This window comes from Hylobates moloch, unplaced genomic scaffold (genome assembly GCF_009828535.3).
Source record: "Hylobates moloch isolate HMO894 unplaced genomic scaffold, HMol_V3 SCAFFOLD_14, whole genome shotgun sequence".
Taxonomy (NCBI): Eukaryota; Metazoa; Chordata; class Mammalia; order Primates; family Hylobatidae; genus Hylobates; species Hylobates moloch.
In genome coordinates this window covers 92,011,823-92,028,375 of record NW_026652289.1, presented here as the reverse complement: position 1 = coordinate 92,028,375, position 16,553 = coordinate 92,011,823, and positions in this window count along the sequence as shown.

Genomic DNA, 16,553 nt, shown 5'->3' with positions numbered 1-16,553 from the left:
GAACCATTCAAAGGAACTCTCTGGAAAATAGCTTTTGGTTTTTGCTAAGAAAGCACCACAGAAAACAAGCCAGCTCCCAGGTTGACAGGATGCTCTCTGCAGAGGACTTGGGGATTGCATTTGCAAAGGCTTCCAGAGCAGGCTGGTGAATCTGGAGATGATGGATTCTGGATGCCAGATCATTAGGGAGTTCACTCTACTGGCAGGGTTCACTTTCAGAAACAGGAGATGTAAACCTTCAGCACAGTGGGTGGTATGTCGGGGTATGACTTCTGAATACCATCCTGCCCCACAATGGGGCTGGCAGTTTCTACTTCTCCCCTATCCAAGCTGCTTAGCCCAGAGAGGAAGAGCTCAGTTTGCCTCCTTCTTAGATGGGGATTTTAAACAAGTGTTTACACATTTACACTAGGTGGACTGAGTCAGGGGCAGAGCGAGCTGGTAAAGGTAGTGTGTGTCACGCACCTGTGGCACACCGCCTTCCCATATTAGAGAACATGTGGATATCTACAGTTAACCTCAGACAGGGCAAGCTGCACTTGGCAAAACTGCTCTACTGACCGTCCTTTCCCTGGATAGATTCTTCCTTTGGTGACAGTGCATGCAGCCCCGGTCATTAGAGCTGTAAGCAAATATTCTGATCCTCCTTCTTTAGGACTTTTGGTAGAACTATTTTTTTCCCCACCTTCTTTGAAATAAGGTGTGGCCATCTGACTATCTGACTTGCTTTGCTCACTAAAATGTGGGAAGAAATGATTATGTCACTTCTGTGTTGAAGCTTTAAGAGTTATTACATAATTCACACTTCTTTTACCTGCCAAGGTGACTGGCGATGGTTTTGGTGATTGCTGCTGCCAAAGGGAGGATGCCTTGGATTAGAGGCCCTGCCAACCTTTGATGGACATGTAGGAGAGTGAGAAATAAGCTCCTACTGTTATAAGCCACTAAAATAATTGGCTTGTTTGTTACTGCAGCACAGCTTGTTCTGTTTTTCCTGATTCCCACAATCCCCTTTGGGAAGACAGGGACTATTAGCTGCCAGTGGAAGTGCATTTCATGGAGATAATCTATGTTTGTAGGGACATCTCTCCAGATGAGGGTTTGAAAAGGTCTCATCTCCAGTCCAGGGAACTGTGGATTATCTAGGCCACAGGAAAGAACCAAGTTTTATACAAATTTAGCTTTATATTGATTGTGCCAGGGAGGGATAGGGAATTAACCACTTTTTTCAATTGCTTTATTAAAATATATGATTAGATGAATCTGTGTTTCTTCCTAGGTTTTTATGCAATATGTAACCTCTACAATATAGTATATATGCTATTCCCCCTCTTTATCTGAATACATTTTATCCCTTGAATCGGATTGGGGTAGAAAATCATGAGCTAGTCATACTTAAACAGTAAGAAATCTGGAAGCATTCTTGTCTAGAGCATAATTATTTTATTAATGAACACTTACATCTATCATCTGCAGAAAAGACTTTGAAATAGATCTACTTTAGGACCAATAAAAATAAACGATGTGTTATAGACAGTGGCTTATCACAATTTTGTTTTGATGGGCAGTGGGAAGTATTGTGTGTGAACAGTCTGTATAGTAAGGTTCGGTATACATGAACTATGATTATGATAACTTTACAAACAGAGAAAACTCTTGGATATGTATGGAACTGTTAGCCTGAGTTCCCCAGAACAGAGCTTAAGGAAGAGTTTGAATGCTAATGCTTCCTTGGGAGATACAAGTCCAGGGCATAAAGAGTTAGTCAAGGGAAGTTGACACAGTAAGTCAAAGTGGTAGTTTCTGAGCCAGCCATAGCTACACACACACACACACACACACACACACACACACACACACACACACAGAGCCACTTTTTTGGAGGGCTCTGGAGGTAGCAGGAGGAGCCACTGCACCTCAGAACTACCTGTCAGCAGGAGGATAGGAGCAGAGTTTTCCTGTTGGCTTCTTTCTGCCTCCTACCTCTTAGTGGTCAGGAGTCTCACTGAGGTAATTCCACCCTCCTCCCCTCTATTGGCAGCCTGTGTTACTCAGCCTGTCTGGGAGAAGGCTAATCCCCAGCTCCATGGCTGGTTTCATTTACTTCCCCAAAATAAAGAGGTCCCAGGCTTTCATGGATCGAGTAAGGTCTGTATAGGATGCTTGAGCTGCTGCCAGTGGTGATAGGAAATGGGAAGACAACAGCCACGGATCTCCACTGAGCAAAATCCAAGACCTAGGGACAAGTAGGGCACAGTGATCTGGGGAAGTATTAATACATAATCTGAATCCAACAAAGGTATTTGGTTTCGAATTGTGAGAGGTATATGTCTATGTGGAGGAGATAATTGCAGTCTTTGAAATTTTGTTGTATATGGGCAATTAAGTGCTTGTAATTATAGATGGATGTCAATCTGTTTTGGAGAGCTATAGAGCTTTTCAGAAAAAAAAGAGCTTGAATAAATCTTAAGTTTAAGACCAAGAGATTACAGGCTGTGTCAAAACTGCTATACCTTGAATATCTAGATTGTTGGAAGTCATGAGGCCCCGTTAGCCTGCTGAAAACTTTGAGAGGGTTTGAGATTTGCATTAATTCTACAAGAGAGTGATCAGTAAGTTCTTTATGGCAACCTTCTCAAAGCCAAAGTACTAGAGATGATACTCCTTACATTGCAACAAGTAGGGTTGTCAGCATTCATGCATACACAAACACGCAAACAAAACCAAGCTATTAGGTTACTGATCACTGAAATAGCTGCAATAGTAGACTATGCATACTTGGTCCCAGAAATCATCCAAATATCCAAGCTGTGGGTATCATATACACCAATAAGTCAGACTTATTGGAATGCTTTCCAAGATGTGAGATGATCTGGGAATAAAGGGAGGTATGGTCCAGTATGTTTGGCAATCCTACCTGCAATGCCTAATCTTGGAACACTTCAGCAGCATCCAAGGCTCCAAGGTGTATCACTGTAAAGAAGCCTGCTTACTGCAGCATTTCCCAAACTTAGGTCATGGGAAACCATTCCTTTTTCTATAACAATTATCCCCCTTCCTTTGAAAACTTCCTGTGCACAATTCTTAAGAAACACTGAGGCAAACTCCAGACCGTGTTGAAAGGCAGTGTGATGTGGTAGGAATTCAGGCAGCTGAGAGCCTAAACAGGGTACTCTGGGCCTGCTTTGATGTTAACTCTTGGTCACTTAAAAATCAAGTCATACAACCACACTCTGCCTCAGTTTCCTTCCAAATACAAATAGTATGTTATGACGCTGCCAGAAGGACCAGATGAAGAAGTAAATGTGAAAGCATTTCGAAAAGTTGAAAGGAAGAGCAAGTGAAGTCTCCACTCTTCAAATGAACAATGTGGTCTATGATTGATTCAGTGAGCACTTTCGTTTTTACAAATGAATCCTGCACTGATCTGAGCAGGTTTTATCTTTTTCAACAGACGCTGACATAGTTTTATGAATGCAAACAGCCAAGGAGAGCAGATGTTGAGTGGTTGCCAGAGTGAAATGAGGAAGCCCTGCTGCCAGCTTCCCACCAAAAAGCAGGTGCTTAGACCATTTTATTTAAAACCAGTTCTTTGAATGCACTATGTGCCGAATAAATATCACTAAAATATGTGTGTGGCTTTTCTGCTTTGGAGACAGGAAATGGATAATTGAGTTTAGGGTCCACTCTGTCCACATGTATCCTTCCTGCATATGCGCATCTTTTTCTGCATGTTCCCTCTGGGTAAAAATGGAGAGAACAATATGAATCTTACAGTCCTAGAACACCCAACAGAACATAAAGAGACTTTAGGGTTCATCTCTGCCCTCTCTCCACTTGACAGAGAAGTCAACTGTGACCTAAGAGCCACATCAACTGACCCCTGGTCAAAATGACCCTTGAGAGTGGAGCTGAACTCAGTTCCCTTCAGTGCCAAGGCACACTCTTTCTACTAGTCTATGCTGCCTCTGGTTCCTCCTCCCCAGTGATCTACAGATGCTACTACTAGAAACCCACTAGCCCTTTAAATACAAATTAACCACAGACAAATATTAATAGGATTACACAAAACCTCCAAAGGGCAGCTGTGGAGCAAAGCAGTCTGCTTGCCAGTTAAAACAGCTTTTCTACAAGGGGGTTCTGTGGAATCACAGACTGAAGAAAGACGAGCTAAATTAGGTTGGGTTCCTTAGAAGCAGAGCCTGACACAGCAGAGGGCAGTGGGAGAAGCATAGCAAAGATCTGGCCTTGGGTGAGGCCTTGTCTTAATTTGATCCATGGGAGGAAAGTTCTGGAGCCCACACCACACAGAACAGCTATCCCCTTATAGGAGATTGGCCTTTATAGCCCATGTCCCTTAGGCATTGGCTGTGGGCCTTGAGGGAATAATGCTGGGAAGATGTCTCCTGTCCTCTGAGGGCAGTCATCTGGAGAAGGGGGAAGCTGTGAGCCATTAGCACATACCCCTCACAGCAGGTAAAGTCAACTCACCAGCCAGTTAAAGGGATTTTAACAGACCCCAAGCACCCAAGTGTCTACCCCAGGCACAGAGTATGGGTGCAAAGGAAGAAAAAGCTTTAGCAGTAGAGACAGCAAATGTCAGGCCTCTTATTCTCTTAAAAATGGGTGTTTGCTCAGACCCATCAGGGCTGGACAGAATGGGCAACGACGTGAAACCATCAGAGGAACGTGTTTGCACTTATCACTTTCTGTGGTCATGGTCAGAGAGCTGTGTCCTTCTCAGCTTCACATTTCTTTTAGGGTTTCTCTTGCATTTCAACTGTAATGATAAGCAAAGACATCCAGGAGAAAGGCAGGTGTGATGACATCTGATGACTTGGCAGTCATCCTTGACCCCAAGCTGTTCAGAGAAGTCATCCAGAACTCTCCCATTCTGCAGAGGGGGAGGCTGATGTTGCCTAAAACTCATGGAGTGAAAATAGGAGTGGTGCTCTTACCTAGATAAATTGGAGAGTATTTCCCCCATCCCCCTTCTCAGTTCTCTTTGGTATGTGAACGTGCGTTCCAGACCATGTGAGTCAGTAGAGATGGGAATGTTAATTGATTTGTACAAACATGTGTAAACAGTACTCTTAAAAACAAACTCACTCTTCTTATACTGTGAAGAAAATATGAATTCCTCACATTGGAGAGACTGGGACATGAAGCCCAACCTCTCACATTGAGTTTTATCGTTTGGAAAGGGCTTAGGAATATCCTTGTCCAATTTCCTCATATTAAAATGGAGGACCCTGAGGCCCAGAGAAATGGGAATGATTTGACTAAATGCACAGAGCTAATTAGTGGCAGAAACTATAAGTATTGATTAAAAAAATAAAAACAAAGAAAAACACCTATGAGGCTTCTATTAGGTGCCTAGATGGAGTGCAATTTCTGAAGCAAAGTCATAAAACACAGTGTGGTTTCTAGCTTATGTGCTTGGATCACTGGCACTGGGGACAGTGTTAAAGCTCATACTGGGAGTCAAGTATACCAAGGTGAGCAGGAGCAACAGTGCATGGTGACCTCCCCCTCCCAAAGCATGTCTTCAGAGGGTATGGTGTGGGGGCAGGGGGTATTAGGAGGAGATACTGGGAGGCAGATGTCATGAGATTGGCCTGGGAGAATTTGGGGAAGTCTTTATAGACGAGGATGTTTATGTTGGAAGTTAGAAGATGGATCAAATTTTGAAATTCAGGGAAGGGAGGAAGAAAGATGAGGAGGGCACTGCTGGAATGAAGGTAGAGAGATAGGAAAGAGAGGCATTTCTCAGGGCAAGGCACAAATGGATGTGAGTAGCTGTCCAGGAGAGCTGGAACAGACTCTGGAAGAGAAATGGTGTGTGAGCCCTGGGTCTGGAAATCAAGCTGTGAATGAGGACATAGGAGACAAAGGGATGAAGATTAAGCTCCCAAAGCAAATTATATCAGTGGCCAGTGACTGGAAAAGCAATGATTATAGCCTTTTAACTACGAAATCTCTCTCTGGTCCCCCTTTCAGTCCCGATGCTTAAAATTCACTGTTTAGGATGTATTCCTTTGGGTATTGAAGATGATTTTGACTTAAATATGCCCTATTAAAATGTAATGCCTCTGAGTGAGTTAAGTATGTATAATCCATCAGGTAATGCCTTCAGGAAATTTGTTGACAACTAAATGACAACTAGGTGAAAACAAGATCTGTGGAAAAAGAAAACAGAAAAGGCAGCTGGGAGGGCAGGGAGTTGGGTGCTGAGGAGGCGGAAGGTGCTGAGAGGGGAGGCTTCCACAGGGGGCTTGTGGCTGGCCCTGCCTGTGGATGGTATGTGCAGGCCAGATATGGGGTCAAAAGGAACTTTATCTGGAAGCTGATAGGTGGTGTTCAAGCCCCCAGTTTCGAAGGGAAACACAACATGTTTTAGACAGGGAATTGTCCCTTCAGCCAGCAGTCTCCAGCAGCTAGGATCACACATTTGAATTTGGTTTGAAAGGGAGAAAGAGGGAGTGCTGGCTCAAGTGAGACTCTAGTTTCTCTTCTGCTTATGGGGAAATATAATGGATATGACTCCAAACTGGGATACTCTTAGTCGCTGCTAGGGACCTGCTTCTGCATGTGGCATGCCTACAGACTGGTGCAGGTTTAACATGAAACTTGTTTTAATCATCTCCAGGATATGCACTGCATTTATCTCCAAATTTTGATATATTGTCTGCCCATTCTATAATAACAAAAAGAGCTACTAAGTGACAGAGAAAAGCCTTGAAGCTGTTTCTGTTATTAAACCTTGAGGACTATCTGCCTGTCGTGGGCAGCCTCTGAGCTGACCCAGGATTCATACCCTTGTTAGCATCCTCTCCCACATGGAATAGGGCTGACTTCTGTAACCAAAAGGACACAGCAGAAAGGATGGAGTGCAATTTCTGAAGCAAAGTCATAAAAGACAGTGTGTTTCCTAGCTTGTGTGCTTGGATCACTGGCCCTGGGGACAGCCAGTTGCCATGGCATGAGGACTGAGGCAGCCTATGGGTAAGCCAGTGTGGCGAAGGCCTAAGATCTCCTACCAACAGCCTTGTGAGTGAATCGTATTGGAAGTGGATGATTCAGCTCCATCGGGCCTTCAAATGACAGCCCTCCCAGCAGGTATCTTGACACGAGATAAAGACCCTTTGCCACTTCCAAACTTCTGACTCCCCAGCACTATGCATAAGAAATATTTATTGTTTTTTGCCTCTAAGTTTTGGGGCATTGTTTTACATGGGACAGACACCTAGTACACTATACAATGAAGTCTGGGATAAAATGTGAGACAGCACTAAAAACCAATATACGGTACTCTAAACTATAGGAAGGATATGCATTTCTGTTTGTTTTTTTGAGACAGAGTCTCACTTGATTGTCCAGGCTGGAGTGCAGTGGTGCAATCACATCTCACTGCAACCTCTGCCTCCTGGGTTCAAGCAATTCTCATGCCTCAGCCTCCTGGGTCGCTGGGATTACAGGTGTGCACCACCACACCCAGCTAATTTTTGTGTTGTTTTGTAGAGACGGGTTTCATCATGTTGGCCAGGCTGGTCTTGAATTCCTGGCTCAAGTGATCTGCCCGCCTCGGCCTCCCAAAGCGCTGGGCTTACAGGTGTGAGCCATGACGCCTGGCTGGACATGCATTTCTCTAAACATGTCACGATCCTAAAAGGTTTGTTCAATAATCTAGGGGCCTGGATGGGCCATTAGAATAGTGAGGAAATGTATCAATATGGATTAATTCCTCATCAACATGATAGGTAGATACAAAGGAAAAAGCGCTCAGACCTACGCAAGGGTCTATTATGAAAGGGAGATTACAAGAAATATGCTCAGATGACAGAGAAAGGAAAGCAATAATCACACAGAGGGTCTTTGAGATTTGGGTGGCATTACTGTGAACTTCACTGACTTCTTGCATTCTCGGAAGGTGGAATTACTGAAAACAGGAGGATGACTTACTCCTGGGGAGGTGTAGCCAATTCAGTGAGAGAATCATCAAGATAGCACATTCCGACTAAAGCCATGAACTTGGCCAATTCACTCGTCCTCCCTTTCTAGGTGATATTCCAGCTGGCTTCAGTGGAGACAGCTTCATTCAAAGATTGTCATTAAACAGAAAAGAACCCATGTAGAACGTATGCATTGATTCTTGTGGTGGAAATTCAGGGAAGAAACATATGCAGAGGCACATAGTCAACATGTTCCTTCTCCTAAATGTACTGATAGCAGCCACTTTTTCAGCTGGGAACTAACCCCTCCCATTTCATGTGGCTCCAGTTGTGATTACCAATCTCTTTCTCCTACTTTTCCAGCCAGAAGTACATAAGCCAAATCCCACCAATCAAAACAACCATTTGCCTAGTCAGACGATACCTTCAGGAATGGGCATGTGACAAAATCTGGGCCAAGCAGAGTCTTCCTTGGCATTTCTCTATCAGTGCTCTGAGAAAAGATGCTTTTTTCTTAACTGCATTGCTAAGCAGTAGAATACGAGTCTTGGGTGAAGAGCAGCCATCATGGCTATCACTTGTAAAGAGCTTAAGAAACAGTGGAGATCTCAGATGTGTCTAAAGCTACATTGCCTTAGGACTTTTCAGTGCTATGAGCAAATGCATGCCCCTTTACACTTAGTTAGTTTGAGTAGGGTATCTAACATAGGTACAAATCAATTTATTATCATAGAAAGCAGAAGCGTTCACAAAATAGTGCCCTAGAGCCTTAGAAAAATGAAAGATGGCATGGGCTTTCTGAAGTTCAAAATCTCAAACAGAAAAGAAATACGAATATTAAAGAAAAGACGGGGTAAGACCACTTAAAAAGTTGAAAACTGAGCTGGAAGAGCATAGAAAAGAAATGGAAGAGAGAATAGAACTATTGCAAAGAGGAAGGCCACATAAACAGAAACTAGAAAAAAAATTGGATATAAGCATTGTCAGAGGTATTGCTTACACACTTGATGAAATTATCTTAAATAATAATAAAAATTTAATTTTAATTTTGAATTTAAAAAATAAACTAATAGCAACAAAATGATAAATATGGAAGGCAGACACATATATGTGATATATATGACTTATCTTATATATGCTACTCCTTATAAAAACCCTATGAAAGTAGGTCTCCATCTCATAGGTGAGGAAAACAAGGCACAAGGAGGTTCAGTAACTTATCCAAGATCACACTGAGGTAAAGCGGCAGAGCTGAGATTTGAAACCAATGGTCTGGCTTCGGGGTCCATATTCTAACCTTCTATGTTATACTGCCTCTCCTATGTGATACAAAACAAATGGAGTCTTAAAATATTCAAATATAGAGCCGGGCGCGGTGGCTCACGCCTGTAATTCCAGCACTTTGGGAGGCCGAGGAGGGCGGATCACGAGGTCAGGAGATTGAGACCATGCTGGCCAACATGGTGAAACCCCGTCTCTACTAAAAATACAAAAATTAGCTGGGTATGGTGGTGGGCACCTGTAATTCCAGCTACTCCAGAGGCTGAGGCAGGAGAATTGCTTGAACCTGGGAGGCAGATGTTGCAGTGAGCCAAGATTGCGCCACTGCACTCCAGCCTGGGCGACAGAGAGAGACTCCGTCTCAAAAAAAAAAAAAAAAAAAAAAAAAAAAAAAATTCAAATATACAATCAAAGAAATGCTTATGGAGATATTAGTAGTAATAATCAGATATTATGTGGCACTTATTGTCAGGCAATGCAAAACACTGTGTCAGCAAAAAACCGATATGACATTTTCTATATCCAAATAACTCACGCTATAAGGCAAGACTCTAATGGCATTTAAGCAAATCATAACTATAAGAAAAAAAAATCTAAGTGACAGCATTCAATGATAAACTACAACTGACAACTCAGGGGAAAATCCATATGAAAAATAATTTGGATTTTTAATTTCTATGTCTACTTTAATTTACACTTTGGCTTTAAACATATTCATGTATTATATGAAAATTACATTTTATTTTGAATGCTTTGGTTCATTACTGCCAGTAGAAAACAAATTATGTTAAAATCTCAATTATAAAAACATAATATGTGATTTTTCTAAAGTACAAAAAATAAATACATAATACTTGGTAAATTATGTATGTCTTCATTTTATTACTTAAACATTGAAATACATCAGTAGGATTAAAAATAATTATATTCGCTTCTCTACAATATTTCTCAACTTTTAACCATATTAAAAAAACTATCATTTTACACATACACGTGTTTTTCAATTTTGTAATTATAAAGGTATATTTGTCAAGGTAGGAGGATAAAGTGTATTTCATTTAACAGTTAGCATTTATAACATTTAAATGTTTAGGCAGAGGGAAAGTGAGTTTTCATTTTACGGTTGCTACAACCTCACAAATATTAAAGCCAGACCGCATAGCATAGAACCAATAATAATCATGAGATGGAGAGAGAGCTGTGTGTTAATTCCCTTATAATTTATTGCAAGGATCAATAGTCACTGTCTAAAGTCAAAATAGGGATTTAGTTTATTTTATTTATTTATTTTTTTTTTTGGCAAGACATAGTCTTTCTGTGTCATCTGAGATCAAGTGATTCTCCTGCCTCAGCCCTGCAGGTAGCTGGGATTACAGGCATGTGCCACCATGCACAGCTAATTTTTGTATTTTTAGTAGAGACAGGTTTCATCATGTTGTTCAGGCTGGTCTTGAACTCCTGACCTCAGGTGATCCGCCCACCTCCGCCTCCCAAAGTGCTGGGATTACAGGCATGAGCCACAGCACTCAGCCAGAATAGAGAACTTAAAAAAAAATTATTCTCAGTCTCTTAATGCTGTCCATAATCTTCTCTTTCAAACTGTAGGCATCTTTTAGAAACTTAAAACTCTTTTATGTGAAGACCAATGTACTTTATCTTACTTTATTTGCTTATAAATTATTAACATTTAGATAAATGAAGCTGAATATATTTTAATAAAAGTAGTTTGCACGGTAACTTCATTTTTTGTGAAATTTGCTTCCCGACCTCCTTCCTTCTATCTGTGTATAGATAGCCAGAATCATGGTCCCTAAAGTTTCCTAAAGCCTCTGTGAGAGGCTCCTTAGCTGGGGTGCCTCCCCATGATTTCCTTACTTTGCTCTTTGTACTCTTTATTGCGTGATTTTTTTTTCCATCAGCAGCTATCATTTTTACAAATATATAAAAATGAGTGTGTCTATCTGAGAAAACAAAGAAAATCATATTAGCTTCACTTACCAGGGGCGAGTGATTATTTGGCAGTTTGTTTAATTGAGGTTTCTTGGCTTGATGGTTATCAGCCAATGTCATCCCGTTTAGGTTCCACTTGAGGTGATTTGCAGCGTCCTTACTCATTTGCATAGCACCATATGCTGCCCTGACGGAATCTTTGCACAGTAAGAAATAATTCCTCTTGACAGGATAACCACTATTACAGCAGGTAGGCCAAACTGGGGGAAGATAGTAATCAAATTAAGGAAACAGTAAGTAGGCAATTACGTGTACCCACCACCAAATGCTGGCACTAATCTGTTCAGGATGTCTGTAGAGCATTTGGCTGGGAACGGCTGGAGGGCCACTTAGAATGTTACTGCAGTGTGAATGTGGGACCTCCTGAATGAACTGATTCAAAAACTGTTTAGGACTTACTGATGGCATGAAGTCCTGGGTTTTGCCATATTTTGAAAAATGCACATTTCAGTCCATGCCTCAAAACCCGAAGGTATAGCCCCAGGATCAAGAATGCAACTACAAATAGGCTTTCCTATTTAGCCTGATGGCCTCATGCATTAGTTTAATAGCCAAATTTTTAAATTGTAGTGTCAAAAGTTAATGTTTAATTATCTGACGGAAAATACAGCTGCAGAGTCTGGAATGTAGTGCTCAGATGACCCTCCCTACCCTCTGACCTGCCACCTCCTCTGTCTCCCTTCTTTGCTGTCAATGAGCAACCCATTTCAATAAGTTGCAAAGGAAGGATGTGATTTTACAAAGTGTCTCATAGAGAGATCTGCTGAAGTGAGCTGGCCACCAGGCACCAAGAATCTCTTCACATTCTGAAACCTCACCCTTTCCTTGATCGGCAGGAAGCAGTTGACTTCTAGATGCCCTAGAAAATTGCTGCTTTTTTTCTCCTCCCTAATGTGTGATCTTGAACAGAGCAAAGATACCCGGCTCTTACCCTCCTCAAGTCAAGCTGAAATGTCTGAGATGAAAAAGTCACTCTGGAAATGACGGGATGTGAGAGGGCAGAGTTCTATTGGACAGCTCCTCTGGGAATGAGCACAGCTTTGTTCTTAAGGAGGTCGAAGGATCCCAAAGGATGCCACTGAGGCAGGAATGCTTTTTAACATCTCCTAAAGTCCAAAGAAAAAACACTCAAAGTGTAATTGTGGAGTCTGATAGCTTTTTTATAACCTGGGTCTTTAGGAACAGTCAAAGTTTACCTGCTGGAGCATTTTGCAAAACAAATCAATTATCTCATTTATTAAAAATTAAGAACCCATAAGCTTCTAATACAGGACTGAAAAAGCAGGGAAACAGTGTGGCAGGGAAGGCTTGCAAGATTGGGGGAAAAAAACACAACATACATTTCTGATTTTAAATCTACCACAAAGTTTAGGTGTTGTCACGCTGTTCTGCATGGCGTTAGCATAATCAAGTTTGCTTACTTTTAGTTTATGAGCTGAAGACTGCAATTAAGCTGGATTTGCACTCTGTTTCTTCTAAACCACAGGCTCCAGCCCTGAACGCAGGAGAGTTGCTAAAGAAGTTGCTCACAAAGGCTAGAGAGAGCAGGCTACTGATTTCCTTCAAAATGGAATAGGAAACAGAAAACGTGGTGAAGTAGAGCTTTTTCTTACTGAACTTCCCATTCCTAGATTCTGAGTGGGTTTCTCCACCCAAGAAGCCTCCCCAGATAGAACAGTCTTGCTCCTCCTCCCTGTACTATAACTTCAAGAACAACCATCTATCAATATTTCACAGACGTTCAGCTAAATCCACTGATGGGATCATCATGGCCATACATCAGTCACAGGCTTTCAAACTTGTCTGTGCATTGGAATCACCTGAGGAGTTTTTTTTGTTTCTTTTTAGAGATAGAGTCTCACTCTGTCACCCACACTGAAGTGTAGCGGTGCAGTCACAGCTCACTGTAACCTTGAACTCCTGGACTTAAGCAATTCTCTTGCCTCATCCTCCCAAGTAGCTAGGACTGCAGGCATGCACCATCATGCCTGATTAATTTTCTTTTCTTTTTTTTTTTTTGGTAGATAAGTGGTATCACTATGATGCCCAAGCTGGTTTTCAATTCCTGGCCTCAAGTGGTCCTCCTACCTGGGCCTCCCAAAGTGCTGGGATTATTTTTACAGGCATGAGCCACCACTCCTGGCTCACCTGAGGAGTTTTAGAAATCACTGATGTCTTGGTCCCACCCAAAAAAAATTCTGATGTAATTGATGTGGGGTGCATCGTAGACACTGACGTTTTTAAATTCCCAAAGTGATTCTCATGTACAGTCAAATTTGAAACCACTTCTAAAGCCGCTGGTTCTTAAAGTGTGGTCCTCGGACTACAGCACCAGCATCAACTGGGAGCTTGTTAGAAAGGCAGACTTTCTGGCCCCACCCCAAGCAGACTGATTCAGAAACCCTGGGGATGAGCCCAGTAATCTGTGTTGTAACAAGCCCTCCGGGTGATTCTGATGCATGCTAATATTTGAGAGCAATTGCCTTACATAAAGCTTTGAGAACCCACGTGTATTGACACCATTCGTGCAGCTGCTGTTGATGTCTCAAAATGGTGTCTTTCTCAGGAAGCAGCAAGATATGATGGAAAGACTATGGGCTTTGGAGTCAGGCCAGACCTGAGTTTGAATCCCAGCCCCATCATTTACGAGCTGTGTGAGCTTAAACAAACACATAATTTAACCTGGATGAGCTTCAGTCTCCTCAGTTCTGAAACCGTGGAAATTTTATCTAACCCATAATGTTGTTGTGAAAATTAAATGGGATAATAGCATCTAAAATGGACTTGTAAAGTACTGTAAATCAGATCTTACCTCCCTGTCCTTCCTCCCTTCTATTCCAAATTTTAACAAGCAATAGAAAGAAGTAATGGGATATTGACATGAGTTGGGCATATTCACTTTCTTGTCAGTTCCTAAATATTCTTTTCTATCCTCTTCTGATAGCATCGTTTCTTCGCACTTGAATCAGCAACATGACATAGGACTTTGGCATCAGGTGAGTCCCATGAGCCAGGCACAGGACCAGGCTCTGACTACTGGGCCACTGAAAGAGAGTCCAGTTGTGGTCTCATCACAAGGACAAAAAGTAAGGTCAGGATACTCAAACCTGGCAAATTCTTCTCCAGAGTCCACTGAGTGAATGTATTCTCAGAGGCATGTCAAACTTTTAGAAGTAGTTTTCTACTTAATTCAGACAAATTGCTTACTTTATTCCAATAATTCCCCTGCTCTGACCTGTTTATAGACTTTGTATTTTAACATCAAGGATTCAGTTTCTCTCCACTGCTTAAGGAAAAGACATCTCACAAGTCCTCTCCAGGACAAGTGTGTCAGTGTAGCATAATACCTAACCGCAGTACCAATAATTAGCATCTGACTAGATCATTACTGCTTAAACCCATAGCCTGTTTAACTCCAGTCTCACAGCAACTCAAGGACGGAGGCATAACTATCATCCCCATTTTACAGATGAGAAGGCTGGAGCTCAGAGAGGTTAAGTGACTTGCCCAAGGTCACACAACTAGTAACTAGTGGAGCTGTCTCCCTGACCCCTCCCCAAGTCTTATATCCTAACTGCCATAATAATGATAATGAACGGCCGGGCGTGGTGGCTCACGCTTGTAATCCCAGCACTTTGGGAGGCCGAGGTGGGCGGATCACGAGGTCAGGAGATCGAGACCACGGTGAAACCCCGTCTCTACTAAAAATACAAAAAATTAGCCGGGCGTGGTGGCGGGCGCCTGTAGTCGCAGCTACTCGGAGAGGCTGAGGCAGGAGAATGGCGTGAACCCGGGAGGCGGAGCTTGCAGTGAGCCGAGATTGCGCCACTGCACTCCAGCCTGGGTGACAGAGCGAGACTCTGTCTCAAAAAAAAAAAAAATAAATAAATAATAATAATAATAATAATGATAATGAACAACAGTAACAATATAAAAATACAGAGCACCTGAGAGATGGAAAGAATTGACTACTAGAAGACATGCACAAGTCTGATTCATGCATAAACAGCTGGATTCAGAACAACTATTATTATTAACAATTCTCCCCTCTCAACCTACTGCTCCCTCTACTATTACTCCCCTGCCCTCACGGACTTCAGCCTTGTTTGTCCCTGGAATAATGAGATGGATTTCCCGAGAATACCGAACCATGTTTTCCAATATTAAAAACATTTCCTTAAAAAGGGAGAGAGTAACCTGCAGTGAAATGACCAAGTGTCCATGCTTGTTGTAGAATGAGCAGCAGCAAAGTTATCAGGGAGAGATGCAGACTCTCAGGACTTGCTCCAGACCTCCTGAATCAGAGTCCAGCATTGAACAAGCCCCCTAGGTGACTGGTCCACACAGTCTGCAGTTCCTAACCAGCTCCCAGGTGAGCCCAACACTGTTGGTCTGTGGATTCTGCTTCAGCAGCAGGGTTCTAGAACGGGTATATCTTCCACTCCTCTGCCAACATACTAGGCTTCAGGTCTCAGTGCTGTGGCAGAGCCCATTAAGTTGATCATATCCTATAGTCTATGCTGACTCCTCCTGCCAGCACCTTCCACCTGAGGGAAGGTGGGAGAGCAGGAGAGGCTCTTTGAATCCCCCTAGGCACCTGCCCTGCAGAGGTACCTGTGATTTAGGGCTTCAGAAGGGGTGCACTAAGCTTCACAGTGGAAGTCTCTCAGCCTGCCTGCATGTGGCAGTGGGAAAAGATATCTATGAAGCTGGTTCTAGGTGTCTCTCTGTGAAACTGTCAGGGCAGGGAATAACTGGGATAAGCTATGTCTCCAGTAGATCTTATGTCCTTCCAGAGGGTGGCCCTAGAGCTGCATCAGGTAAATATGGCATATTTTATAGAAGGTTGCATAGGATATCTGTCTGGGCATAACTGGCCTCTCCATGTTGATTCTGACATGCCCATTTCCTCTTTGTACACATAAGCCATGCTGCAATTCCCTGTCAACCTGGCCTGTGTCCCAGGGATCTGCCCACGCTTGTCTGTTCCATGTCAGCTTCCCCCAGCAGCTCTGTTGTGTCTCCTGGTTCCTGGGCTCCTGGAATGGGATCCAGTGCCCTGTGTCTGAGTTTTGCTCTCCTGATCCTTTATCACCTAGATGTCAATCTAGGTGGCAAGCATCCTTTTTCTTGTTGCTTCCTTGACCCTGGAACCAAAAAGGCAATGCAGTTAGAGGCACTTGAAGGTCTTATGTCCTGAGAAGGATTTAATTCATTCAAACCAGAACTGTTAATCATTCTACTGGGACAGAATCTTTTTGTCCCTCATGGAGCTTTCCCAATTCAGGATAAAGCATCATCACCCATGTA